Source organism: Pogona vitticeps, chromosome 4 (genome assembly GCF_051106095.1).
Source record: "Pogona vitticeps strain Pit_001003342236 chromosome 4, PviZW2.1, whole genome shotgun sequence".
Lineage (NCBI taxonomy): Eukaryota > Metazoa > Chordata > Lepidosauria > Squamata > Agamidae > Pogona > Pogona vitticeps.
The window spans coordinates 41980416-42006930 of record NC_135786.1 but is presented as its reverse complement, the minus strand read 5'-3'; the positions used below and the strand labels follow the sequence as shown (position 1 = coordinate 42006930).

At 41.0% G+C, this 26515-nt stretch overlaps 1 long non-coding RNA gene across 2 annotated transcripts; it reads right to left on the bottom strand.

Moving 5' to 3' along the window:
* Nucleotides 1–7905: 7905 nt before the first annotated feature.
* LOC144589183 (uncharacterized) lies at nucleotides 7906–20228 on the bottom strand. 2 transcript variants are annotated; one of them, XR_013545137.1, is made up of 4 exons: nucleotides 20076–20228; nucleotides 18372–18490; nucleotides 16287–16879; nucleotides 7906–14644 (listed from the first exon to the last, which is right to left on the bottom strand). It is a non-coding gene; the product is annotated as an uncharacterized LOC144589183 (long non-coding RNA). The 2 variants fall into 2 exon arrangements; XR_013545136.1 differs by lacking the exon at nucleotides 7906–14644 and having other exon boundaries at nucleotides 15550–16879.
* Between the last annotated feature and the right edge of the window lie 6287 nt (nucleotides 20229–26515).

The window sequence follows — 26515 nt, the reverse complement described above, 5'->3', positions numbered from 1 at the left end:
ATGCAGAACTTCACAAAAAGGGTTGTGTTACCCTACTTGAAGCACAGAGGAAAAGGCACCTCCCGCTCTCTAATCACTTCTGTTTCTTGTTCCTATCAGGGGCCATTAAAGGCTTGAGTGGAATGGTCTTCCAGTGGGTGAGGTCATCCTGCCAATTTTGAAAGAGGGGACAGAGAACAAGAGAGGGCAAACAACTGTCTGCAAATGGTGCTACTCTTCAAAACCAAGTACAGTTTCTTCCCTGTTTTATATAAGGAAATGGGCGACTGAGAGGCCCGGATGCAACCCTCAGAATCAATCATCTTATCTAATGACCTCTGTTCCACTGACTAATTCTAGTTAATTAATTACCTTTACTGTATTCTTTCTCTATTCTTTTTCTTTGCAAATTTATTGCTTTTTGTAGCATCTCTGTAAATGAAAGGAAGCCTTTTTTCCTGGAAAACATCAGAGTGCAGCTGGTTGTGGGGGAAGCAAGGTCTTAATCTTTGTGATTCCTCCATCCCATTGCAGCTTCCTACCTCACTTCCCATGCAGTTTGGAGAATCTCCATCCATTCTAAGAATCCTCCCCCCTGGGTTTTCCTCAGAGGAGAAGTAGGGGCCTGCAAGGGAGAGGAAAAGAATCATCAAACTTGCCTCCCTGGATCCTTCTTCTGTGTGACCAGAACTCCACTAAGTGTTACTACTCAGAGTTTAATTCTGGGTGTGAAAAAGTGCAAGTCTCATAATTATTGAGTATATGCACAATCAGGCCACAGGAGCAACTGCTCAGTGTAACATAGTCAAACTGCTTAGCCTCAACAAGTAAACCTAATTTTAGAGATGACAAGAAAAGCAGCTCTGAAGATCGATCCAAGCTCTGCAATGTGTGTCTAGCCAAAGACAGAGACAAAACAAAACCTAAAAACATCAAGGATGGAAACTGGCTGGCCATGCAGCTAAAAGGAGGAATTTGGTCACTTGACTCTGGTGCCAAATAAAATGTTATATGATCACTACAGACAGCTGAGGCCCACTGTGGCTGGTAGAGTAGAAGACACAGTGATGAATGGTTGGCACACCCAGGGACCAAAACAGATACCCATACAAAGACATAGAGTCATTTCCCCTCGCAAATGCATATACTTAGGGAGTCAAACTTTCTCACATACACACAGTGCTTCTATGTGTATGTGAGAAAGGCAGATGGAAATAGGGTGGTGAGGGCAGCGGTTACGCAGCATCTAAGGTCAGACAGCATCCTCTTTACCTTACTGGATGAAATGAATCTGCCATAGACTATAGGTCACTTTTCTGCATCATTCCAAAACCTGGGCTCACAATGGCCATTCTGAATTGTGGTCTTTTCTTTTAATCCTTTCAATTAATTTCTACTTGATTATAATAATTTCCATGAATTGCTGCAGCTAAATAATAATTCAAGTTTGTAGCTGTTGGCTGAAATTGGTACTCTCAGCCAGAGCAGCCCCTCTGAATCAATTTCTGGATGGTGATTCAACACTTATGTAAATCCCATTGATTTAATAGGTCCCACTGATTCAGCAGAGCTACATACTGGATTCAAACTGGACAAGATTAGGTGGGCCCTATTAACTGAGCAACACTTTTTAAGAAAAGTTAATTATTTTTAACATAAACCAGTGGACACCATCTTAGCAATGGGATTGTCCTCTTTATCTCAGTGGGGTAGGTGTGTGTCTGTTTGTGTGTAAGTGTGCTTGTGTATGTGGTGGTTTAAAGTTGATACCTGTGTTGACATTAACATGCATTATGTAAAAAAGGAGTGTGCATTTTTGCTTCAAAACTATTATTGTAGTGATTTGCAAGTGTATGGAGATGCAAAAAAGTAGCTCATCCCTCAGAACTCATAAAATGATTCAACCAAGATTCCTTTAAGTGAGGGACAAGATAAATTTGTCAGGTTGACCATATAGAATACATAAATCTTGGCAGAATTAAACATGTCATTTATCTCCTCTTTGAAGCAATTAAAATACCCCATTGGATGGGAATATGTTGCTTTGCATTTTAAATTGGAAAGAAACATTTCAAACTAAGTAAGCTGCAAGAACAAAAAAACAAAACAAGAAAACTGAAGCCTTCCTGGCTTGTATATTTACCACCCATGGCACCTTGCATAGATTAAAATATATACAGAGCTTCCCAAGCTTTAACATTTAATTTACTCAGAACCTTTACTGTGCTTCTCAATGAGCTTCTCCTTAATCAGCTGGAAGCACTGCTCCAGAACTACCCACAGGATCTCTTGTTCATGCTGTGATTAACTGCCTTTTTTTGCAATAATAAGCAACACTGGAAGCTTCTGCATAAGAGAGGTGATGTAAAACTGCAGTGTTAATAGCCACATTGAACTTTGCAGCATTGCTAGGATTCTTAATTTTCAGCAGGATAGCCATCTTGATTGCAGCAAAAACAACTAAAAGTCTGGTGGCGCGTTAAAAGTGTAAACAGCACACTAACAAATGTATTATTCTGAAGTAGTCTCTAGCCTGTGAAAGCGGATGCCAGTATACCTACATCACTCTTTAAGATGCCATAAGACACTTTTGTTTTCTGAAATACCTAATATTCTCAACCTGTGTATTTGTGGATTGGCATGAGCACTGCACATGTCCCAGATCTACCGGTATCTTCTCTCAGAAGGTGTGCCACCCAGAGGGTATGAACCAGCCTGCTATTGGCCAATGTCCAGGCTCTGTTTGTAATGAATGGTCTGTAGATGCAAATAAGGACTGGAGTCATTATTTATGAGTCGGCGCAGAATTAATTATTCATTGGAGGAAAGGAGGGAAAAAACACAAGGGAGAAGGCAATAGAAAGCACAATAAGCAATTAGCTCCTTTCATCAGTGGTGCTTGCACCTCATTAGTCTCTATCCATTTAATCAATACTTCTCTTTAGGAATATATTTGTTGCAGGAAGCTGTAAGAGGACACAGGACTTGCAAAGTCCAGGCTAATGCATGCTAATATTTCCTGCAGAGGAGGGAGAAGGCAAGTTATTCCCTTTATAACATTGACTGTTATTGCTGCTGCTGTTATTTTTTAGAAGCTTGCAAGATTTTTAGTGCCATACAGGAGACAGTCTGATGTGGAATTTGGGGTTTGGATGGAAGAAACCCGGATTCAACCATTCAGCTATGATGCCTTATTGTACATAGCCCCAGCATGTCATCATCACTTAGCTGAATTTACCTGGTAACAAAACTGGGCAATTACCATATTTTTCTGTGTATAAAATGACACTTTTTACTTAAATAATTAGACAAAATATTGAGGGTCATTTTATACACAGAAGGCAGCCGCTTTCCCTGCCTTTTGCGAAGCCACAGGGTAAAGCATCCGTGAAAGGGTGGCACGATTGCATCTCTTTGATCCAGAAGCAGCCATGAAAAGGCTTCAGGATCAAAGGGGTGCAATTGTGCAAATTTTCAATTTTTCTAATTTGGGAGTTAGGAAAAGGAGGGTCATCTTATACATTGGGTCATCTTATAAATGGAAAAATACGATAAATTGATCTCTCAGCTAGATGGTGTCAAGGGGTAGGGACCAGCACACCAAGCCCTCCATCTCATCAACATTATCAGCCACTGTTTATGTCCTTTCTACCATTTCTATTATTAGAAGAGAAGAGGATGTATCATCTGACTGCCGCCATTTTGTTTTTAATGGCAAGCTGAGTACATTGAGAAATTGTGCATATGACTTTGGCTAACAATAAAAGCCAGAGCCCAAAACATTGGAAAAAGGAACAAGGCGAAAGTAAAGGGAATAATTTATTTCCTCAACAGGAATGATGATACAGGCTTGGTATGTGTTTCTAGGAATCACATGCAAGCAATCCCCAGTAAGCCACTAAGTCCTGTGCTTTGTAATGGCTGATCTTTGGTGGGGGGAGGGAAGAGAGAGAGAGATTAATACTTCTAATGAGCTGATTAAACATTGACAATCAGCTGAAAACAGTTTTTAATTAAATTTACACAGAAACAGTTGGCTTTAATTATAACAATTAGTTTGTTAAGGGAATTGAGAGCTTCCAGGAAATGGCAAATAAGACCTTGGAAAACACAGAAAAGACTGCAGGGGAGAGAAAAGTCACACACAGAGAAATCAAAAATGTTGTAATGCTTACACCAAATTTATTAACAGGGTTTTGTCCTGGAAGAACCATGCTGATCACTTCCTTGTTTTTCCTAAGTGTGGATTTCTGCTAGTAGTAGTAGTAGTAGGCATCCTTCAGTCTCGAAAGACTATGGTAGCGTGCTCTGTATGGAGGACTTGGAACAGCGTCTAGTGTGGCTGAGGAGGCCAATTCGAGAGTGACAATCCCTTCCACACTGGAGACAAATCCAATCTGTCCCCTGTCCAGCTCCCTGGTTTTGCTTCCTTTGTGACTTCCTCTTTGCCTCGGCCTGCTGGACAAGGGTCTCTTCAAATTGGGAGAGGCCATGATGTACTGCCTGCCTCCAGGCTGAACGATCAGATATCAGAGTTTCCCATCTGTTGAGGTCTATTCCTAAGGCCTTCAGATCCCGCTTGCAGATATCCTTGTATCGCAGCTGTGGTCTCCCTCTGGGGCGATTTCCCTGTACTAATTCTCCATATAGGAGATCCTTTGGAATCCGACCATCAGCCATTCTCACAACGTGCCCAAGCCAGCGTAGACGTCGCTGTTTCAGTAATGTATGCATGCTGAAAATTCCAGCTCGTTCTAGGACTACTCTATTTGGAACTCTGTCCTGCCAGGTGATACCAAAAATCCGTCGTAGGCAACGCATATGGAAGGTGTTCTGCTTCCTCTCCTGCGGGGCACAAAGGGTCCAGGACTCGCTGCAGTACAGGAGTGTGCTCAGGACACAGGCTCTATAGACCTGGATCTTGGTATGTCTTGTCAGTTTCTTATTGAGCTCGACATCTAGAGAGAGGGTGTCAGAGATGGTTGAGCCAAGGTACACAAAGTCATGAACAACCTCCAATTCTTGTGTGGAGATGGTAATAGAGGGAGGTGAGTCCACACCCTGGCCCATGACTTGTGTTTTCTTCAGGCTGATTGTTAGTCCAAAGTCTTGGCAGGCCTTGCTGAAACGATTCATGAGTTGTTGGAGGTCTTCAGCAGAGAGGAAGTCCCGCATGCATTTCAGTTGGACTTTGGTCTTCGCTCTCAATCTAGAGAGATTAAAGAGCTTTCCATCTGATCTAGTCCGGAGATAGACACCTTCTGTTGCAGTTCCAAAGGCATGCTTCAGCATGACAGCAAAAAAGATCCCAAAAAGTGTTGGTGCGAGGACACAGCCCTGTTTCACTCCGCTTCGGATGTCAAAGGGATCTGATGTTGAGCCGTCAAAAACTACAGTGCCTTTCATTCCATCGTGGAAGGACCTGATGATGTTAAGGAGACGAGGTGGACATCCAATCTTGGGAAGTATTTTGAAAAGGCCATCCCTGCTAACCAAGTCAAATGCTTTTGTAAGGTCTATGAAGGCCACTAAGAGTGGCTGTTGTTGTTCCCTGCATTTCTCCTGCAACTGTCGGAGGGAGAATACCATGTCAGTGGTGGATCTACTTGCTCGAAATCCACACTGTGATTCCGGATAGACTCTGTCTGCAAGCACCTGGAGCCTCTTCAGCACAACACGGGCAAGCAGCTTCCCTACAACGCTAAGAAGAGAGATGCCACGGTAGTTATTGCAGTCACCCCTGTCACCTTTGTTCTTGTACAGCGTGACAATGTTTGCATCCTTCATGTCCTGTGGTACTCCACCTTCCCTCCAGCAGAGACAAAAGATTTCATACAGTTCGGTGATGATGATCTCCTTACCGCATTTCAGCACTTCAACAGGGATGTTGTCCCTTCCAGGTGCCTTGCCAGAGGTGAGGGAATCCAAGGCCGCATTTATTTCTGCTAGGGTTGGTTCGCTGTCCAGCTCTTCCAAGACAGGCAGGCACTCAATGTTATTTAATGCTTCTTCGGTTACTACATTCTTTCTGGAATATAGCTCGGAGTAGTGCTGCACCCAGCGTTCCATCTGCTGTGCTCGGTCCTGGATGATCACACCTGTAGTAGACTTCAAGGGAGCAGATTTCTTCTGTAATGGACCTAAGGCCTGCTTGATACCATCATACATTCCTTTGATGTTACCTGTGTCCGCTGCTATCTGTATCTGAGAGCAAAGCTGAAGCCAATAGTCATTGGAGCATCTCCTGGCAGCCTGTTGGACTTGGCTACGAGCGGCTCGAAGAGCTTGCAGGTTGTACTCGCTAGGACAGGCTTTGTATGCTGCTAGAGCTCTTCTCTTATCCTCAATGGCTGGCATTAACTCCTCCGAATGGGCTTCGAACCAGTCAGCCATCTTTCTGGTCTTCTTGCCGAAGGTGGACAAGGCGGTGTTGTAGACAGTGTTCTTGAAGTGTTCCCATCGTTCAGGTGCATTTACATTAGCTGGACCTGGAAGGGTTTCCTCGAGTGCTTGGGCAAATTCCTTCACTTTTCTTTGATCGCGAGTCTTGTTGATGTCAATACGTGGTCTTCCTTCCTTTTTCATGTGATACAATTTCTTTGTTCGCAGTTTTACTCTACTACACACCAGGGAGTGATCGGTATCACAATCAGCACTCTGGTAGCTGCGTGTGATCGTAACACTAGGAAGGCTAGAACGTCTAGTGAGGATCAAATCGAGCTGATGCCAATGCTTGGATCTTGGATGTCTCCAGGAAACTCTGTGTTGCAGCTTCGTATTAAAGAATGTGTTGCTGACACAGAGACCATAGTAACAGCAAAACTCCAGTAAGCGTTGGCCATTTTCGTTCATCTTTCCAATGCCAAAACGGCCTAGACAAGTGGGCCAAGAATTGTGATCAGCACCAACTCTAGCATTAAAGTCTCCAAGAATGAACAGTGACTCTCTTTCAGGGACTTTTTTGATAGTAGCTGCCAGATCGTCGTAGAATTTGTCTTTCACTTCTGTAGTGGATGACAGTGTTGGTGCATATGCACTAATGAGGGTTACTGGTCCTGCTGATGAGTGGAGCTGCAGAGACAGGATTCTTTCACTCCCCACAGTGGGTGGAACAATGCATCTCAGGAGAGTGTTTCTGACTGCAAAGCCAACACCATATTCCCTGGTCTCATTCGATGGTTTTCCCTGCCAGAAGAATGAGAAGTTTTTTTCTTTGACAGATCCCGAGTCTGGCAGTCTTGTCTCTTGCAGGGCAACAATGTCCATCTGCAGTCTACTCAGTTCCATAAATAATAAAATAAAACTGAGTCTACTCATAAATAATAAAATAAAACTGAGTCTACTCAGTTCCATAAATAAAATAAAACTGAGTCTACTCAGTTCCATAAATAATAAAATAAAAAGAATAAAAGAAAACAGTTGAAATGCCTAGTGAGTATTTTTCTCCACTTTTAAAATTGTCAAGTAACGGAGCAAATGAAACTCTTTGAAGATAAAGCTCTTGTCTAAAGATGCAAGGGAAATGAGAATTCACTCACATTCACTCTCTATGAAGTTGCACGAGGGAATTCCAATGTGTGCAATTTAATTTTGCTTCTACTTGCGACCAAAGCTTCCACTTACGGACAGAGAAAGGCAGGGAAAAATGGCAGAAAATTCAAATTTCTAACTTTAGGTGGCGATGAGGCTGCTTCTTTGTAGCTCTTTTGACCTAGAAGTTGGAGAGTGCATCGGAGGAGGCTTGGAACAGCCTTGCTTCTGCTTCTGAGTGAGTGAGTGAGTGAGTGAGTGAGTGAGAGAGAGATGAATGTGTGTGTGTTTGTAGGGAGGCTTCGGGCTGCCTTGTAAGGTAAGGTGCTGTTTTCTGCTTTTTAAAAACTGTTCTGGATGTTTTTGCAGTGTGGTTTTGAGCTGTGGGGAGTTATGTTTCTTTGCTGTGATGGGTCTTGGGGGGTTTGTTTGTTTTTTGGTTCCCCCCATCTCCGATGGGTCTTTGGGGAGGTTGTTGCTTTTTGGAGGGTTTCCCCATTTCCGATAGGTCTTGGGGGATTTGTTTGTTTTTTGCCTTCCCCCCATTTCCAATGGGTCTTGGGGAGCTTGTTTGCATTCTTGGGGGGGTTCCCCATTTCTGATGGGTCCTGCATGCTTCCCTTGCTTTTACCTTTGTTTTCTTTGCACTTCTGACCTGCCCCCTTTGTTCTCTGTGCATTTCCAATGGGTCTTGCATGCTTGATTGCTTTTCTTTTTTCCCCCCTCCTTTGGCCAGTGTGTGTGATTTTTTTCTTTATCTGGGAAATGGTGCTTTGACTTATGACCATTTTGAGTTATGTCCATCTTCTGGAATGGATTATGGTCATAAATCAAGGCACCACCATACAGTAGGACTGTAGTATTGGCAGGGATTTGATTCTAGGCCTTCCCACCCTCGCCTCAGCAGACATTGAAAAACACTTGAAGCAGGAAAAGTATTATGGAACAGGACTGTAGTTTTAGAAGAGGCAGCTATCTTAGTCTGTGCAAGCATATGGAACTGGATTGTTTCGTGTTGGTTCATGGGGTCGGACTTGAACTAATGGATTCAAATTATAGGAAAGGACATTCCAATGAAACATTCCAACAGAATTTCTATGATTCTCTGTGCACATCGAAGCCTCATAAGAATTTTGTCCCACATAGAGAGGTCCATATTATTTAAAACTGCATTCCTTCACTGACTCAGACTTCACCTTGTTTGCATTTCCCCTCTTCCTTGTTCTTTTCCACGTGGCCTTTTGAACTAGTCAAATAAACTCGTCTTTAAGTAACAACATAAAATCACCTAAATGCCAAGGCACATCACAAAAGCAAAGAGAGGGGAACTGGAGGTGAGCTCTTTAAAGCTAGTCCTGACTTTCAGCCCTACACAGAGACAACTGGAAGCCTCTTTATTTGGCAGTCACAAAGGCAAGGAAATGCAATTGCAATGGCTCTCCACCCCTTTTATTTTACAAGTGTCAGCTTGTCACATTAAAGAGAGAGAAAATTGCAAGGGGAGGAGAAGAGATAAAAGAGTCACGGGAAAACAAAGACGAACACTTGTTTCACATGAACAAGGGAAAAAAGGGGAGAAATCGGGGGGAAATGATTTGTAAAACAGTAAAGTGAAACAGAGTGTCTGACACTTATAGAGTGTGAGCAATACGGAAAAGAACAGCAGAAGTCACAGCCCTGAAAGGCAAAAATATCAAATGCACAATTCCCTCACAAAGGCAATAATAAGGAGATGGGTGTATTTGCAAGGATTATGCAAGTGAAGGGAAACACAGCAACTATGGTTTCCAGGGTGGATGGGTTCTTATAAGCACTTGTGTGCCAGGCCTAGTTTGTGTCATGCTTGTGATTAGGAAGGCAGGGATCAATCTATTTCTGCTCTGTGTCAATTTTCCATGTCTTCATTCATAAATGTATGCCTCTTGACAGGCTCAACCAGGTAGAACATAGTTGTTTGTCATCTTGCCTCAACAGTACATAAGGAAAGTCAAGCAAAAATTAGGGAGGAAAGTCTTTTCCTCCTGTGATTGGTAGATTTCACTCAAATTTTCACAGCCATCACCTACATGCAGAAATGAAACCATTAAATAAACAGATATGCCAGACTAGCTGATGACCCTGTGATTAAATTTGCTGCCCAGGAAATGAAGCTCAAGAACTGAGTCTCAGATCCAAAGCCTAAGGGGCAGATTGTGTTAGAAATATTGCTCGCTTGCCTGGTTTTTTGTTGAAGGGATCTTACTTTTATTGAGAAAAGTTATCGAACTCTCAGATGTCCTGGTTCTTCATAAATAAGCAGTTCTTAGTAACTCTCATGGACCTCACCTTGTCTCCAAAGATAATTTTATTACAAAAGCTGCAGCAAAGAAAGCTGCCAAGACTTCACTGCAGGTTCACAACAGTGTACATGCTTTTTCCACTGATTAGGTTAAAGAGGGTTGTCCCCATGGTGCAAATGCCCACTGAGTTGCCGAGCTGCTACTCAGTCAGTGAATCCATGGGGGGACTTTTAAATTGGCTGGTTCATAGCCTTGGCAGTAAATATGGTCCAACCTACCCATTACACTATGGGCATCTCCCAGAATACTTTTTTGTTTGAATGATGTGCAATTCTTGTCTTAGTTCAGTCGAATTCAGGGCTTGGTATTAGGAAAAAAAACTGTTTTTGAATTGTTTTTGTTGTTGTTGTTGTTGTTTAGTCATTAAGTCATGCCTGACTCTTCGTGACCCCATGGACCAGAGCATGCCCGGCCCTCCTATCTTCCGCTGCCTCCCAGAGTTGGGTCAAATTCATGTAGGTACGTTCAGTGAAACTGTCCAACCATCTCATCCTCTATCGTTGCCGTCTCCTCTTGCCGTCACACTTTCCCAACATCAGGGTCTTTTACAGGAAGTCTTGCCCTTTTGCTCATCAATTATTTGCACATCTCTGCACATGTGAAACAAATGTTCATCTTTGTTTTCTAGGGATGACATGTGGAAGATGGAGTAAGCTTGTTTTTGTACCTTCAGTGGGTAGAACCCAAAGACATGGATTCAAATTGCAAGACAGACAGTTTCACCTGATCATTAGGACAACCTGATGAACAAGAGCTGTTGACAATGGAATGGGATGTCCTTTATTGGAGCATTTAGGCAGAGGTTGGATGGCCCATCTGTCAAGAATGCTTTATCTGTGGGTTTCCTACTCTGATGAGGATTGATTGGACTGGGGATTTTCCAGCCTTTCAGTTATATGATTCTGGAAAAGGAACTGAGAATATCGTATGGTAGGGGTTCTGATTAATTTAATGTAATGGGTTCTATGCATACTTTTTGTGGGCCTGATCTTATATTTGCTGCAAAGGGTCTGTTCTATTTTTAAAAATGAAAATCTGTGTATCCTTCTGCACTGTTCTTCTATCAGCATTTTTTCTTGAACTAAGGACATAGTTGTCATTTTTGTCCTTATTCTCACTGTCTCTTTGAATGGTGCTTTCTGATGTATCTATTAGAATCTGCCATAAAGCCTTCTCTATATAGAGCTGGATGTGAGAAACTTTCAGATTCTTCTACCAACTTATGAAAAAAAAAATCCTTCGTGTGTGCTTGATGTTTCTTCTTTGTTGTGTGCTCACCTTCCCAACTTTTTTGCTTCATCTCAGCTACAAACCATGGCTGCATCTCAGGATGGCTACCAACCTTCTCTAGAACCTTTTTTTAAAGGAAAGGCTTTTAAATAACTGACATTCTCTGATCCAAAAACAAATCTATACCAACCATCTTCGATCACTGGGCACTATTTAATACAGCATAGTTTTTGTAGGTGGAATGACTTTGAAGGTATGGGACTAAACACAATATACTCAGTAAAATTATTGGGACTTAGTTAATTGTGAATAGGATGTGTAGCACCCTCCCCGTAACCCAACCCATGTGTGAATAAGATCACAGGGATAGGTGCTCAGCTTGCCGGAGGAGGGGGCAACTGCCCTGAGAGTGCTTTAAGCACAAGGGGATGGTATATATGCACCACACTTGACTTGGCTTGGCTTGGCTTTCTCTAACCTGTTCTCAACCTTTTTGGTGACAATTTCATCTGTTCCTTGTCTGATTCCATGACAATATGGCATGCTTTCAAAAAACCCACAAAAAACAAACAAAAAGAAACCCCGATAATTAAAGACAGGCAGTTGTTTGTCCCAGTTCTTTTTAGAGGCCAAACAGGTGTTTGGTGCTTCAAAGCCCTGCTTCCACCAGGAGATGCTCATTCAGAGGCAGCACCAGGAGGAGACAGGGCAGAGGAGGCAGGCCGCTGCCTCTAATGGGTGCACACCAGAGAAGGCGGGGCTTTAAGTGCCAAACCTCTGTTTGGCTGCTAAATTAAATAGCAAGAACTGCCAAACTGGCAGTTCAAGTTTCTATCTAATGACAATGACAATGAGGAGGAGGAGGAGGAGGAGAACAGGGAGCATCAGCTTTGGGTACAATATCAAGAAATTTCACACAGTATTATAAGCAGTTGCTGATCTCGGAAATAACACCATCAGAGCTACAAAAAAAAAACCAAACCACAGCAGTATTAGGAACAGCATATATACTGCACCGATATTTAACAGATACTTAGGTTTTTGGTTAAAACTTATATCTGTTATATAATATCAGTCAATGTTTCTGTAATTTTGATTGACTGTGCCTGGTGTTTTAAAATCATCATCACCACCACCACCATCATCATAATCCCATAAATTGAGCAGATGTCCTATAAATTAGCTATGCCCTGGAAAGGGGATGAAAGCTACAAGGTACCATCAGGGACATGGGAGACCAGAGGCGTTTGCCGCTGCCCATAAGCATAATTCTAGCAATTTCACAAAGGCTTGTGAACAGTGAGATTTGAACTACCACAAAGAAGAATAAAAGTATATGGGGAGGAAAATATAGAACCTAGTGCATTAACTCGTAACTAGCCGGTCAAAGTCCATAAAAGAGGAATGCAGAAATTCACCCACACTTATCTGCACGGTCAGTCCTAACAACATACACTTTAGTAAATTAACAAAGCTAGATAGAAGAAAAAAGTTCTGGAATGTGAATCCTAGTTGGCAATAGCTACATACATTTCCCCCTTTGTCCTACATCTATGTGAAAAGGCTGTCACTTGCCTTCCCCTTTGCACCACAAGCTCAATTTTTCCAATTTTCATTTTCTCACTGCTGGGCTTTGTTTTTTTTTTTTTTTTTTTTAATTCATCCTATTAGTGCAGGGCAGAACATAAGGCACCTGACGGAAGGTTCCCAGAAACAATTTACTCTACCCTGCAGTCACCTGGGATCACACAAGTACCTTTGATTTGGTTGAGTCTTCCCCTTTTGTCCAAAGACAGTGCACAGCCCTACCTGTGACAAATGAGCTTCAGTCACTGCAGTGAGTTTCCTTTAGTTGGGACTAACTTTGGAATCAGCCCATTGCCTCTGTTATCGTTATGACATTTTGTAAGGTATATGAGTTTAAGCATCATCCTGCCCTAGTTGTGTGCTCAAGTTAGGAGAGAAAATGAGCTCCCTAAAGCATCTTAAGCTGGACCTGCCAGCGAATAACTCCTGCTCTTAACCACTACCCATTAGAGAAAAGAGAACAATTGTTTACAACAGGACTTGTGATTTTGCAGGTATTAGTGCAGGTAAGAAACTCACTGCACTTACTACTAAATAAAGTATATATAACCTTATTCATAAGCTAGTGAATAGGTGTGGGGGAATTAAATGGCCATGCATACTTCTTCTTCAAGGATTGTTACTTTCTAAATGTATATTTGAATATAAAGCAGATATTATGTGGGAGAGCTAGATGGTGTGCAGGGCATGTGGGATGCAATGATGGCAATATGCATGATCAGCTGATGAAACTTCATGGTTTCCTTGGAAGATTTACTAATTGCATGAAAGGGGCTGAAGATACTGCCTTGAAGAAGAGCTGTTTCATGATGGTGCCCTTTTGAAGCAATGATGGCGATGGTTGTCAGCTAAGAGTCGTACAGTTCAAAAGCCTTAGTCTTCCATTGTTGTTTGAGGCCATAGACTTGAGGTCCTTCTCTTTTGCCAATATGCTGAGACAGATTAACATAATCTGTTTCTTTGGATACTGAGCCCTGAGGACACTGCTGCACAGACATCCCAAGCTGTTGCCATAATCAAGTAAATTCCTTATAAAATTTACTTTGTGAGACATCTGTGCAATTTTCGAACTGGTGAGACCTGGAAATCAATATTCATGGCACCCATCCTTTCAGGTTGGACTACAGCAATGTGAGGAAGCTGTTCTTGGAGACTGTTTGAAAGCTGGATTTCATAATGTGAGAAATGATAACAGCTTAAACATTCTTTGGCAAAAGCCCAGACAGAGACACCATTTGGGACCAATAAAAGAGTATATTAGTATGCAGATGGCTATGCATTTGAGGAAAATGGGGCGGGGGACAACTGGATGCAGATGGAGAAGAATTGCTAGAGTCAGGATGCAGGTTCAGTCAAACTTCTGTTGCAGTAACTAAAACAGTAACCTCTCTTTTCTTTCCTCGTGTTTAACCTAACTGTTGAAAGTTTTTTATGTAAAACTGTTTTTATTCATTGTTGTACCCCTTGTTGTAAGCCGCCTAGAGTGGTCTTAATCAACTAGATAGGCGGGATATAAATAAAATCAATCAATCAATCAATCAATCAATCAATCAATCAATCAATCAATCAATCAATTAAACAGAAGACTGGGGGGGTACGGGGGTCTTAGATTGCCTGTAGGAAAAGAAAATAAGCCTCCAGCTATGCTTCTAGGGTTGACCAAATCTTAACAGAGAAAAACAAAAGAGGTCAAAATATATCATCTTCTCAATGCCTTATTAATCAGGAAACTCCCTCTTTGGCCATAAGCCCTGCTCTCTCGGCTCAGTTTATAGACCCTGTAGATTACTAACAGCAATTTCCACACCTCATCTTGCTGAGCATAGTACAAACATATCATGTAGCAGGTTGGCAGAGAAATAACTTATTTGGTGTCACCATCAGGCATGTGTCTGTTTTCCTCTCACATATCTTGTAAACAGCAGTCTGGATGTTCACCTTATTTTGCCAGTTTTCTCCCCAGTTCAGTGATTACCACACTACAAGAAGAGAAAACAGATGAGATTTTTTTTTTTTAAAAAAATGTAAGGCTAACTAAAGAATGAAAAGGCCAGTCTTTTGAGGAAAAGTGGAAGGAAGTGTGCTTTGCTTTATCTGTGAATTTCTTCTAGTTTTTAGTTATAAAAAAACCCCCAAAACTTTAGCATAGTAACTACTAGATAGCTCAGTGGTTTAGGTATCTGGCTGTAGAGCTAGAGATTGGGAATTTGATTCCTCGCTGTGCCTCCTTGACAAGGGCTGGACTTGATGATCCATTGGATCCCTTCCAGCTCTGCAGTTCTAAGATTACTTTAAATAAACTTTGTGTTAGCATATATCTGCTTTTCACTGATAATTTTAGATTGCAAATATGGGAAAGGATATGGCAGACCAATGGTTAGACTGGCACATGGGAATGGACCTAAATTCTGCTAGATTGGTGAGATGTCTTTGGAGTTGGATAGATGGGCAACTCTTTAATGCTGAGGGTTGAGAGAAGTACAGTTGAAATGGATATTATACCCTGGACAGTTTATGTTCTTGAAATTTATCTCTGTATATTTAATAAGTATTTTAATACAATTAATACTTCATTTCAAATATTTATATGAGGTTCCTCACTACCATGTGACTCCTTCAGGTGAATAAAACTTTCCTTTAATGAAGGTAATTTATACTTCCAAACTTAGTTTATGCCATCATTGATGACATATGTTAAAACAACCACTTGGATGTCTCCAGTCAGTTTTGGGCCACTCTGGAATCTTCTTGTTCAGATAGCTGGTGCTGTCATCTCACTACATCAGAGCAAGTTTATTCCCTCCGTGGTCCTCACAGATAGCAAACTCTGGTTCAAAATGTTACAACTACTCCAATTCGTTCCATCCTTATGCTTAATTAACATCATGGGGCAATGACAATCCTAAAATTATGAAGTCTTTTTAATATAAGGTAGAGCTCAACAGGGTGATTTTTATTTTTGATTGATTGATTGGTTATAATTATGAATTTCTTTCATTTTCTAGGCTGAAAGACAGATACAAGTTGCCTGATTCTGTAAATAGTAATAGTTACAAGAGCGGCAGCATTTATTGATACTTAAGTACAAGCCTGCAGCTTCTAATGCAGTACTTAAGTATCATCCCTGATTTTGGATTTGCTTATTGAGTCACTGCAGAAGAAGAAACCTACAAAATTTGTTTACAAATATCGGTTGGTTAATACAAGGTTGGAGAAATGTAAAAAGTGAAGAACTGGACTCCAGACATTTTTCTGGCCCTATTTTGTATAAACAATGGTCTTTAGCTTTGACTTCTATGTCCATTGTATCAATGGATCTAAAGTTGCACCTAATGGTGCAGAAAAAATAATGTTTCATGTATATACTTGACACCATTACTCTTCAATTAGTACGTCAGTAAATGTGCTTATTGTTGATAAAGTAGTATCCCTGGCATTTCTGTCTTTTAAACATAATATCTGGCTATGTCCAGTCATAATGTCTTTTTTTTTTTTTTAGAAGGGAGAAGATTATTTGTAATAGTTTTGCATTGCATACTCTGGTTTTTCTTCAGATCTTATAAATCTTTTGCACTGCAATTTTTGAATGTCACAAACTTAATGTTCCGTTAAATGATGAACCTGTTTCTTGGAAATTAATCAGTGGTAAATGGAAAGCACTTCTTTCCTTTCTGGTGAATATTGTTGCAACACTGAGCCTGGGCCCAGGGGTGGGGGTGCCAACAGGGCCATTTAGCCTAGGCCTCACCTCACAAGGGGGCATCACCTCAGTCTAAAGTGGAAAGATAAAGTTAAACAAAATTAAATTACAAAATTATTCTACAATCTTTAAAAAAAAATATATATGCTATTCTTTACATGAATTTTTTACACCTCTTCTCAAGTGAATATGACGTGATCCAGGCCTCATCTGAGGTTTTGGAGAACCTATTGATAAAAAACTGATATTGAAAGGATAAATTGACACATTCTGTTGATCAATGGACTGAGGACCTAACACTTCCTTCAACTTCTGAGCATGTAGCTGCTACATTGTAGCATATAGATGGCAATTGTATATGAACACTTACTTGGACCTTTAATCATCTTTCATTGAAGCTGATGCTTAGATTCTTCATAGTCCGAGTTTTTGTTTTTCTTTCTTTTTTTGTTTGAGAGTTTTCTGCTTCATTCTCTGTTTCTCTCTTTGCTTCTTTGCATCATTTAAGCACAATCTAAAATATTTTTTAAAAAAATTAAAGTGGAAAGAAACTTACGCTTCCTACTTGAATCCCTATATGCCCACTTCTCTTCCTACTCTATCCTTCCCTCACTTATTTTTCTTGATGCTCTGCAAGAAGAATGAAGGGACAAATGCTATGCTTTTCTTTACCCATCATACCTGGCATATACCAGGGTTCTTTAAAGCAGATTTTCCAACTGCACAAATGTCCCATAAGACTACTCCTGCTCAAAAGTCAAACACAAGTGAGATCCAGAGTAGTCAGAGTGCAAAACATGCCTGTCTCTCCCTGACAGTACAGTACACTGGTGAAAGGTGGAAGCATCAGACACAGGGCAATATACAACAGTAGAATACAAGTGAGCCCTGTTGAATCCATCACCCACCAATGAAATTGCAGCTGCAGAATATTTTTCTCAGCTGCATATTTTGTGTCTAACTGCATGCTAAAAATACCATAGCAGATACAACAATGAGGGAAGTTTAAGGATCTCCTAGAAATATAGTTTCCTAGTGATGTTGTTAGGTTTGTTCTAGAGTTCTTGGAAAATTGCAGCAGCAGATATATTGTTAAAGAAAAGGCTAAGCATGAAACTTTCAAGTTAAGAGGAATGAAAACCGACACAGAAGAGGGTCTTACACTTGTTTTTGGCTTCTTCCTTCATTCCAAATGAAGGTCTCAGAGATACTCATGATATGTTTCAACAAATGAGAGGAACATAGGTCATCCATGTTTCCATCATTTGTTGCCTTTGTTCAATCCATGTATATAAAAATTGAGGATGTGCACTTGCTCCAACATTTGCATTCTGAATTTGGATTTGGTATGTGGAATTACAGTTCTTGATTCCTGCTTTGTGATGGAAGAAGACTGTCATACAGCTCATGACATTCAAGAGGCTCTGAAGGACATGTTGCAGCAGTGGAGTCTAATTACAGAAAGACAAGGTCTGTTTGCGACAGACACTGGGGTTAACATAATGGCAGCTTTGTGGGCTGGGAAGATGAAAAGGGTATGGTGTGTAGCCCACACTCTCAGCCTAGTAGTTCAGAGTGTTTTGCAGGACATGCGTGATTCCCTCTAAGTCTCCGTCACCCATATTCATTTCCATTTCACGTGTATCAGTTCCTTGCAAAATACCTTGTTTTATTGATCTACATCTCAACTCTTGAACCAACTAAACAGTTATAGGTTTAGAGCTAACATTATAACCAGTTCTGTTCAACTCAAAACCTTGGCTTCATTCCAGTACCCCAGAGCTTAGTACAATTCCTAGCATTGGTATTGTCTCCCCCTTTCCAGCTGGAGCAAGGGTCTCACGTAGATGAGACAGGGGTTTTTGCATCAGGGTGGGCTAATACAGCCCTACTGGATATAGTGGGCAATTCCACCCTTTGCTCTATTGAGATGTCTTATGCTGGGGACATCTGGCAACCTCATTCCAGTCCCTTAGGCTAGGATACCACCTTGATCGATAACTCACCAGACAAGAACTGTTCCTATGCCCAGCGTCTCCTTTCTTTTTTCTCCCATTCTTCTAAGTAAGAGGGTTTGTAGGATGGTTGAGTGTTCCTCAGTCTCCACACCTCAGTCTTTAGCATTCTGAAAATACAGTGGTGCCTCGTTTAGCGATGTTAATCAGTGCAGCAAAAATCGCTGCTAACCGAAAACATTGCTAAGCGATTTTAAAAAGCCCATAGGAATGCATTGAAACCCCTTCAATGCGTTCCTATGGGCTTAAAACTTACCTTTAAGTGAAAATCCTCCATACGGCGGCCATTTTCGCTGCCCGGTATGCAAGGAATCCATCCCAAAACACAGCGGACGGCCATGTTTTTTTTCCAGCAGCCATTTTGGAACCACTGATCAGCTGTAGGAAAAAGATCACCATGCGATAATCGGTAAGCGAAACAGCTTACCGATCATCGCAAAGCCATTTTTTCCTATTTAAAATGTCACAATGCGATCGGTTTTTTGATCGCAAAATCTTCTCTAAGCGGTTTCATCGTTAAACGGGGTGCTCGTTAAGCGAGGCACCACTGTAACTATCTCCCCTGTCCATGAGTCTTCATTTTCAATTTCCTCTCATTCTTCTACAAGTTCTATTCCTGCACTAGCCAGGGTCACAACCTCTATCAGCTGGACTTCAGTACCGTGTTTTCCCATTACTCTTACCCCAGCCACCTTCCTTGGGAAACTCATGTCAACTCTAGTCAGGAGACACTGACTTCTCTGCTCCCACGACCCTTGGTTTCTTTCTCAAGAAATCACTCTGAGATGCCTCAGAAATAGGTTTCACTTTCACTTCTTCCTATAGTAGGCAAACACGTAGCCTGTTGCTTTCTAATCTATAGAAGTAAATGGGACTCCAAATATTAGGAATTATTATTTCAGATATCTGGACCTATCAAATTCTGATTCAAATATTTACTATTCAAATATGGTATTACTTAGCAGGTTCAGAATACAGTATTGCCAAATCTGAATGCCCATCATTACTGGGGGGAAAATCACATCACATTGATATTCCAATAACCACCCCTGTGTTGGGATCTGCAAGATGAGGGGAAGTAGGGGTCTTGCAGATGAAGCCTGTCTCGGGATCTGCAGATGAAGCCTCCCCCTTGACCAGCAAGGGGGGAAAGAAAAGATGAGACACTCGAGTGTATGGCAGCTGTTCAGAGTGAAAACTCTCGATCTTTCGCCCCCTCCTCTTTTATTGTATCCTACTACATTTGCTCTAGTTAATCAATACTATTTTAACCAGAGGCATTTAATTTCCTGAATACACAGCCAGAATCGACAGACAGGCTGGTAAACATTCCTGAATACAGAGCAGGGTAAACATATACAGTTAACACCTTAAGTAAACAAGTAAGTTAATACAATTTACCCAGAAACAGGAAATTCCTAAATACACATGCAAGTTAATCAACTCAGAGACAGATAATTATCTTAGATACCAAAGCAGGTTAGTGATCATCCTTACTGGAAACTGACCTGTGCCCAAAACAATGTCTGCTATATACATTGTAAAAGCATACAATTTCCCCACACCCCTGCTCTCTCCCTTCCATCTTCTGGCCTAGCCCCCTCTGCAGTTGTGTGCTTCATCTTATTGTTCAGATACAGTAGTCCCACCACTCTTTCCTCTTCTTGCTCCCACTGTCACTGTGCATGTCCTTACCTTGTCCTGTCAGCCCTATTGCTCTTTCCACTCCTTTCTGCCACTGCTGTGCGTGCCCTTCCCAAGTCAGCTCCTCTTTTTCCTCTTCCAAATGGGGAAAAGGAACAGAAAGGACCTGAAAGACACCCACCCACCCCTTTCATGGTAAATGAAGGGAAAAAATGAATGCAGAAGTGAAACAAACTGAAAACAAAAATGAAAGTTTTTACCATGCACATCTCTACTAAAAGCATGCTGGTTATACTGTATACTGCCCCATAGAACTTAAAACACTCTCTGGGCAGTTTACAAGTTAATTATGCAGACAACACATAGTAGAGACCCTGCTAATAAACCAGTAAATTCCACTTTCAGGCATTCTAACCACTTCAAGGAAACATGTGAGATAGGCTTATGTTCCTACTATACATTTACAAGAGTGAATTATAATCACAAGCTCTTCTTGTCAGTCATTAAGTTAGCACATTCTTTTTAGGGCTCTTTTGAAATCAGCAAACATTCTGAAACAGAATCATTAGCTTCAGTGTCTCTAATATATAATGACAAGATGCAATCAGCAGGGGTCATGAACAAGATATTTTGAGCCATTGGTCATCAGCCTGCCTAATTAATTGATTGATTAAATCAGTGGCCCACAAGTGGGTTAAAATGACAAGCACAGAACACAATATAGCAGAACAATATCCAGAAGAAATAAAGACTACTGTCTTTGGGAGGGGAATAGTTTTAAAAATCAAGTGTCATTCAGTTTATAGGCTCATAAATTACAATAGAGGCCTATTGTGTTCTGTGCATTTGGCATAAAGAAATCCTAACTGTATGCCACAGAGAACCTTATTCAGTATTCAGAAAAATATGTCTGTTTTAATAATTTAACTTACTTGAGATACATAATTTATTCTGAGTAGAGACCCGCAGCCAGAGTTGCCTGCTTATATATTTCTTTATGCCAAATGCACAGAACACAATAGGCCTCTATATATAAACAGTCTTCCTTAGCTCTGTGCACCATTTCCCAAGTAACACTAGCCACCTAAGCCTTGCCTAGGCATTTCCCCCTCAGGTCCACTCTGAGCTCAGCTTCATTTTGCAACTCCCTGGGATGCAGACCTTCTATGATTTGCTATTATATGTATTATATGTAACTCTCATCCGTTCAGATACAACATCTTAATCCCTGAGAATCACATTTGGTTGCAGGCATGCCATATAAAACAAAACAAGTAAACCAAAACCAAGAGATAAAAATGTTGTGGAACCTTAAAGACATATCAATTAGTGAGAATTTTAATGGATCAAGTCCACTTCCTCATAAGACTGTATTACTGTCATATTTATACTTGACTCCGTGTATAAATGGAGATGATGCAGATAATGGACGAAGTGACAATCGTTTGTTAGTAATGGAATAAGCTATCAGGCTGTGAATAATTTCAATTATCAGTCAATAAGGTAACAATAGCATAGCTGACATAAGTGTCAAACTGTGGGAATCAGTGCAGGATCTCCCACTTGGCAATGACTTATGAACCCTTGATTGATATACAGCCTTTTTAAGTGGGTTTCCAGCAGCTGCATATATCTTCTCTCAGCTGTTTCTCTTCCAAGTCTCTTCATGTAGTGTTTGCAGAATTCGCAGAGAAATACACCTACAAGCAAGTCATTTTATAAGGAATTGTAAACAAGATCGCCATGTTTTTGCCACTTGGAATGTATCTCTCCCCCTCCCCCCGCCATTTCTTTTATAGACAAAAAAAAAAAAAAAGAGTTGGGGCAAAATTGTGCGAGCAAATATACTGCTTTGGCATCCTCTTTTCTCCTTGCAAAGGGACAGACAAAAATCCTGTTGTTTTGCAGTGAGTTGTAAGGAGAAAAGCTGGAGTTCTCAGTGAGTTCAGGAAATATCTGACATGTATATTTAACCCTATTTCTACCCCTACCTCTATACAACTCGCAATCCCCAATGAATTAGAATTTCCCTGGGGTTATAAAATACTTTAAAACTCATTCAGTGCAAGTTTTTAATTCAACCTGGATGAGGGTTAATATCCCACCTTTCCTCCAGTGACTCAAGATGCCTCTCTTTCTTGCCACTTTCTTCTCAGAGTAATCCTGTTTGGTAGGTGAGGCTGAGACAGCTAATCTGGTTCAGGGTCAGACTTTGAGTTTTACATGAGGACTTGAACCCAGATTTCCCAAGTTCTAGTCTCAAAACTTGGAATTTGCTACTTGCTTTCCTGGCAAAGAGCCTTATCTGCTTATTGCAGTGCAGTTCTATCTTGCCCTTCCACTAAAAATAGCCCTCCAGGTAGCTGACCAACATCACTAAAAACGAATTTGAAAACAAATAGAAACAAATTATACAGTAAAACCATTTTACAGATTTTTCTGTATAATGCGATGCTCCATAAACATCAAACCAGTTTAAAAGGCCAATTTGAATAAATGTGCTTGCACCCTTTATGAAGGGAGCAAGATAAAGAATTGACTGCGGTTCTGAGAATGTTTTTCAAGAACACGTCAATAGTCTGTCTGTCTTGCTATTACTGAGCCTCTTCTCACTAGATTTAGGCACAACAGTAGCCGCTACTTCTCTCCCCAGTTCCAGAAGATCCTTTGTATGCACTAACGTTATGACAGGAAGGGGACATTTCAACATCCTCAGCTTAGGAATACCTTCTTCCTTCTCCTTTAAAGGAAGCTGAGCCCGGCCACATACTATTCTAAAATCTATGCTTTATCAATCACAGTTCTAATTTACACTAATTCAAGAGCAGGTGATACCTTTTACTGGACTGCTAAAAATTTAAAACAAATTGGAATGAAATCCACTTCCTTGGGCTCAAAGCACAACCCCTTCATGGATGGTGCAGAAAAATTGTCCAGAAAATTGATGTTACCTATCTGGGAGATATATTCAGTTCTTCTTGTGAGGCTGGGCCTCTACTCTCTCTGTAGCAAAGTATGGAATGTTTACACCCTAGCTCTTGTGACCAAAAGGCTGCAGATCACCTTGTGATTGCTCTCCCACCCACTGCTTGAAAAGAAGTTTCCTTTAGCAGTGGGGCTGGGGAAAGACAACACAAAAATACAGCAGTACTGTTATGGTTAAATTGCCTATTCACTTTTAAAGCAAGGGTTTGTTTGGACGTGGTGGCGCTGTGGGTTAAACTGCAGAAGCCTCTGTGCTGCAAGGTCAGAAGACCAACATATCGTAAGATCGAATCCATGCAACAGAGCGAGCTCCCGTCGCTTGTCCCAGCTCATGACAACCTAGCACATCGAAAGCATGTAAAAATGCAAGTAGATAAATAGGTATCACCTCAGTGGGAAGGTCACGGTATTCCGTGTCTAGTCGCGCTGGCCATGGAAACTGTCTTCAGACAAACAGCTTGGAAATGGGGATGAGCACCACGCCCTAGAGTTGGACACGACTGGACTAAATGTCAAGTGGAACCTTTACCTTTACCTTGTTTGTTTCCAGGTAGTTATCAGACTTAGATGGACTTGGCTTTTGTTACTGAAGGATGATCACTGTTATGCTTTAGCCTACCATGGTTATTTGTATGTACTGTAATTTGACAAGGTAGCACAAGTGTAGACATTGACATATATCTTCCCTGAGGAATTTCATTCCATTGGGTCAAGGTGAAGCAACACAAATTATCAATTGACATCATGTGAGTGCATAACTCCCACAGCAGTTTGCTGCTTGATTGTAGTGTGGATCAAAATGCCACTATGATAAATTAGATGTGAGATTACCCTCTAGCAGGCCTTCCCAAATGTAACATGCCTTCTTATGTAAAGTTCTGATGAATCCAAGACATTTGTTTTTCATTTTTTTAAATGCTAATTGCTAAATGTTTGCTTAAACCCTCAGTTTATAAATGTAGAATAAAAACATGAATTTTCATAACTTAGTGAGAAGCAAGTTCAAAGAACTTCAGTTGTTCCCTGATTTTGAGTGATGTAGAGAAATAGTCATGTATCATCCATGTGCTAATCTCAAGAAACACTAGTTCTGCGTACAACCTCTCTCAAACAGTTATTAAATAGCAAGAGGGACAAGATAGAATTCCTTGGGACTTCATAGCACAGGTGTCATGGTTCCAAACAGCCACCTTCCAAAATTATTGCCTGGTATGAAATATATTTTCCCATGTATAAGACACCCCCCACTTTTCTAACCCCAAATTAAGAAATCTTAACTTAGCTTTGAGTATTCAGCCTCTGGGCTCAGAACGCTCCGACATTATGAGTCCCTGTTGAATCTGAGCTATGCCTACAGCTCCACCTCCAACAAGGTGTGTTCTGATTGGTTTGTTCAGCATCAGCTGACATCAGTTACATAAGGCTCATGACTGGAGGAAGCTAAGTCTCCTGACTGTTGGAAGCTAAGCCTCATGATTAGAGGCAGCCTGTTTGCAGATGAAAGGTATGGGTCATTTTGTTCTCTCCTCAGCTTACTTCTGTGTATAAGATGACCCTCAATTTTCAGTCTAAAGATTTTAGACAAAAGTATAATCTTATACATGGAAAAACATGGTAGGAGCATTCTTGTCCATTCTTCTGCTTTGCATGGCTAGTCTATGTGGGTTTTATGCATTTCATGGTCAGTGGTATCAAAAGCCACAAAGTGGTCCAGAAGAATCAATAGATCACATTCTCCTGTCTCCCTTTTGACCTACATTATTTATGAGGCTGACCATGTGCTTTTTGAGATAAAAACAGGCTTGACATCTGACTGAGATGTTTCATCCACCATTCCCTGTCCTACAGGTCAAAATACATAACACAGGCTAGTCTTACTGTTTGAAAACAGTCAAGAGTGCAGTCCTCAATTAGGGGGGCATAATGAGCAAAAAGCTTCCAAGCAGGCTTCCAAGTCTATGTACCTGCATTAGGGTAGGAAGAAAAGGAATGCATTGCACAAGTTGACTTGGGAAGGGGGGATGCAGCTGTTGTTCTTGCTCCAGGAGGAAAATATTGTGGTTCAGGCCTCATTAGAAGGCATTTCTTGAGATATTCAAATCATAAGCAATTTAGGGTTTTGGCAATCAAAAGCAGCACCTTGAACTGAGACCAGAAATGAAGATATCCCTATTTGCATCAACCCCCCAAAAAGAGAAACACAAGTTCCCTGAAAGGACAACATCCCAAAGCAAGGATTTGCGTGAAATATGCATGCAATAATTGATTGTTACAAATGCATATTTAGAAATAGCTTCTATAATAACAATAAATAACTGAAGAAATAGTTTTCATGAATAAAAGTAGACTATATCAGAACACAGTGGTAAAGACTCTAGCCTTGTGACCTGAGTACACATCCCATCTCCTTTTCAGCTGCTAATGGCTGATGCACAGTTTCAAGGCTCCTGCTCTCCTTTCTTATGATTATTTATTTTAAATTGGACTTCAGTTACACACATCTCCAACAAATGGAGGATGGCATCAAATAAAGGATTGTCCTCTGCTAGCACTTCAAAAGAGGATAGCGCCCCTTTAAAGAAGGACTCATCGCTGTCTTACTGGAAAAAATTGTTAACTTGTGAAGCTGGTACAATATCAGGGTGCAGTCATTCTGTTCTTTTCTTAGCTGCAGTGAGCAGGGCCATTATTTGAGGATACTTGAGCCCCTTATCTAATCTTTTATTCCCGCATTGCTGACACAGAATATGCTATTCAGGGGGCTGCAGTGTTTTTATCAGACAAGACAGGAAACATGAGTGAGGTGTGAATCAAGTGATACAGCTTCCTCCCCCACCAGTTCAGCTTGCTTGCTGGCACATCACCCAGGCTGTTGGTGTCTAGTTCCATGGCCAGTTTTTGTCACTGGCTGAAGGTGTGCCTGGCAGTTTTCCAGATAATTCCTCCACTGCCATTGTCTTCCCTTTGTGCATCTGTGTTCAGGACAAGCAGTACTTCTGTATGTGTTGGCTAAAATACATTTGTCCAGTTCATATAATGAGCATTTTCCTGTCTGAATGAACATTTATTTGTATTGGTAGAGCTCATATGTCAACCAAGCAATAATGGATACTGCTGGCCAAAATTCCTTCCAGCTGTAGCACTATCGCTGGGATCACAGTCACAGATATCCACCATATTGATTATTGCTCAGTTTGCATGTTGGATTTGTCCATAAAGAAGTCCGCAATTGGCTGAACATACTATCAAACTGAGAGTTCAGAAAAGTTACTCTTTGGGAGTACAGCACCCAGGATCTTCCAGATGGCCAGCTCAGGTATTCTGTGAAGTGTATTCAAAAAGAGCAACTTCTATGGATTCTGGAAGGAAAAAAATGACTCAAGCAATAATATAGTCTGGGAAAGTTGCAAAACACAACTGTCAGCCTCTAATAGACCAAGTGACCTCTCCAGAGCATGTCTTACTGCTATTACAGTGGTGCCTCACTTAGCGATCACTCCGTTTTA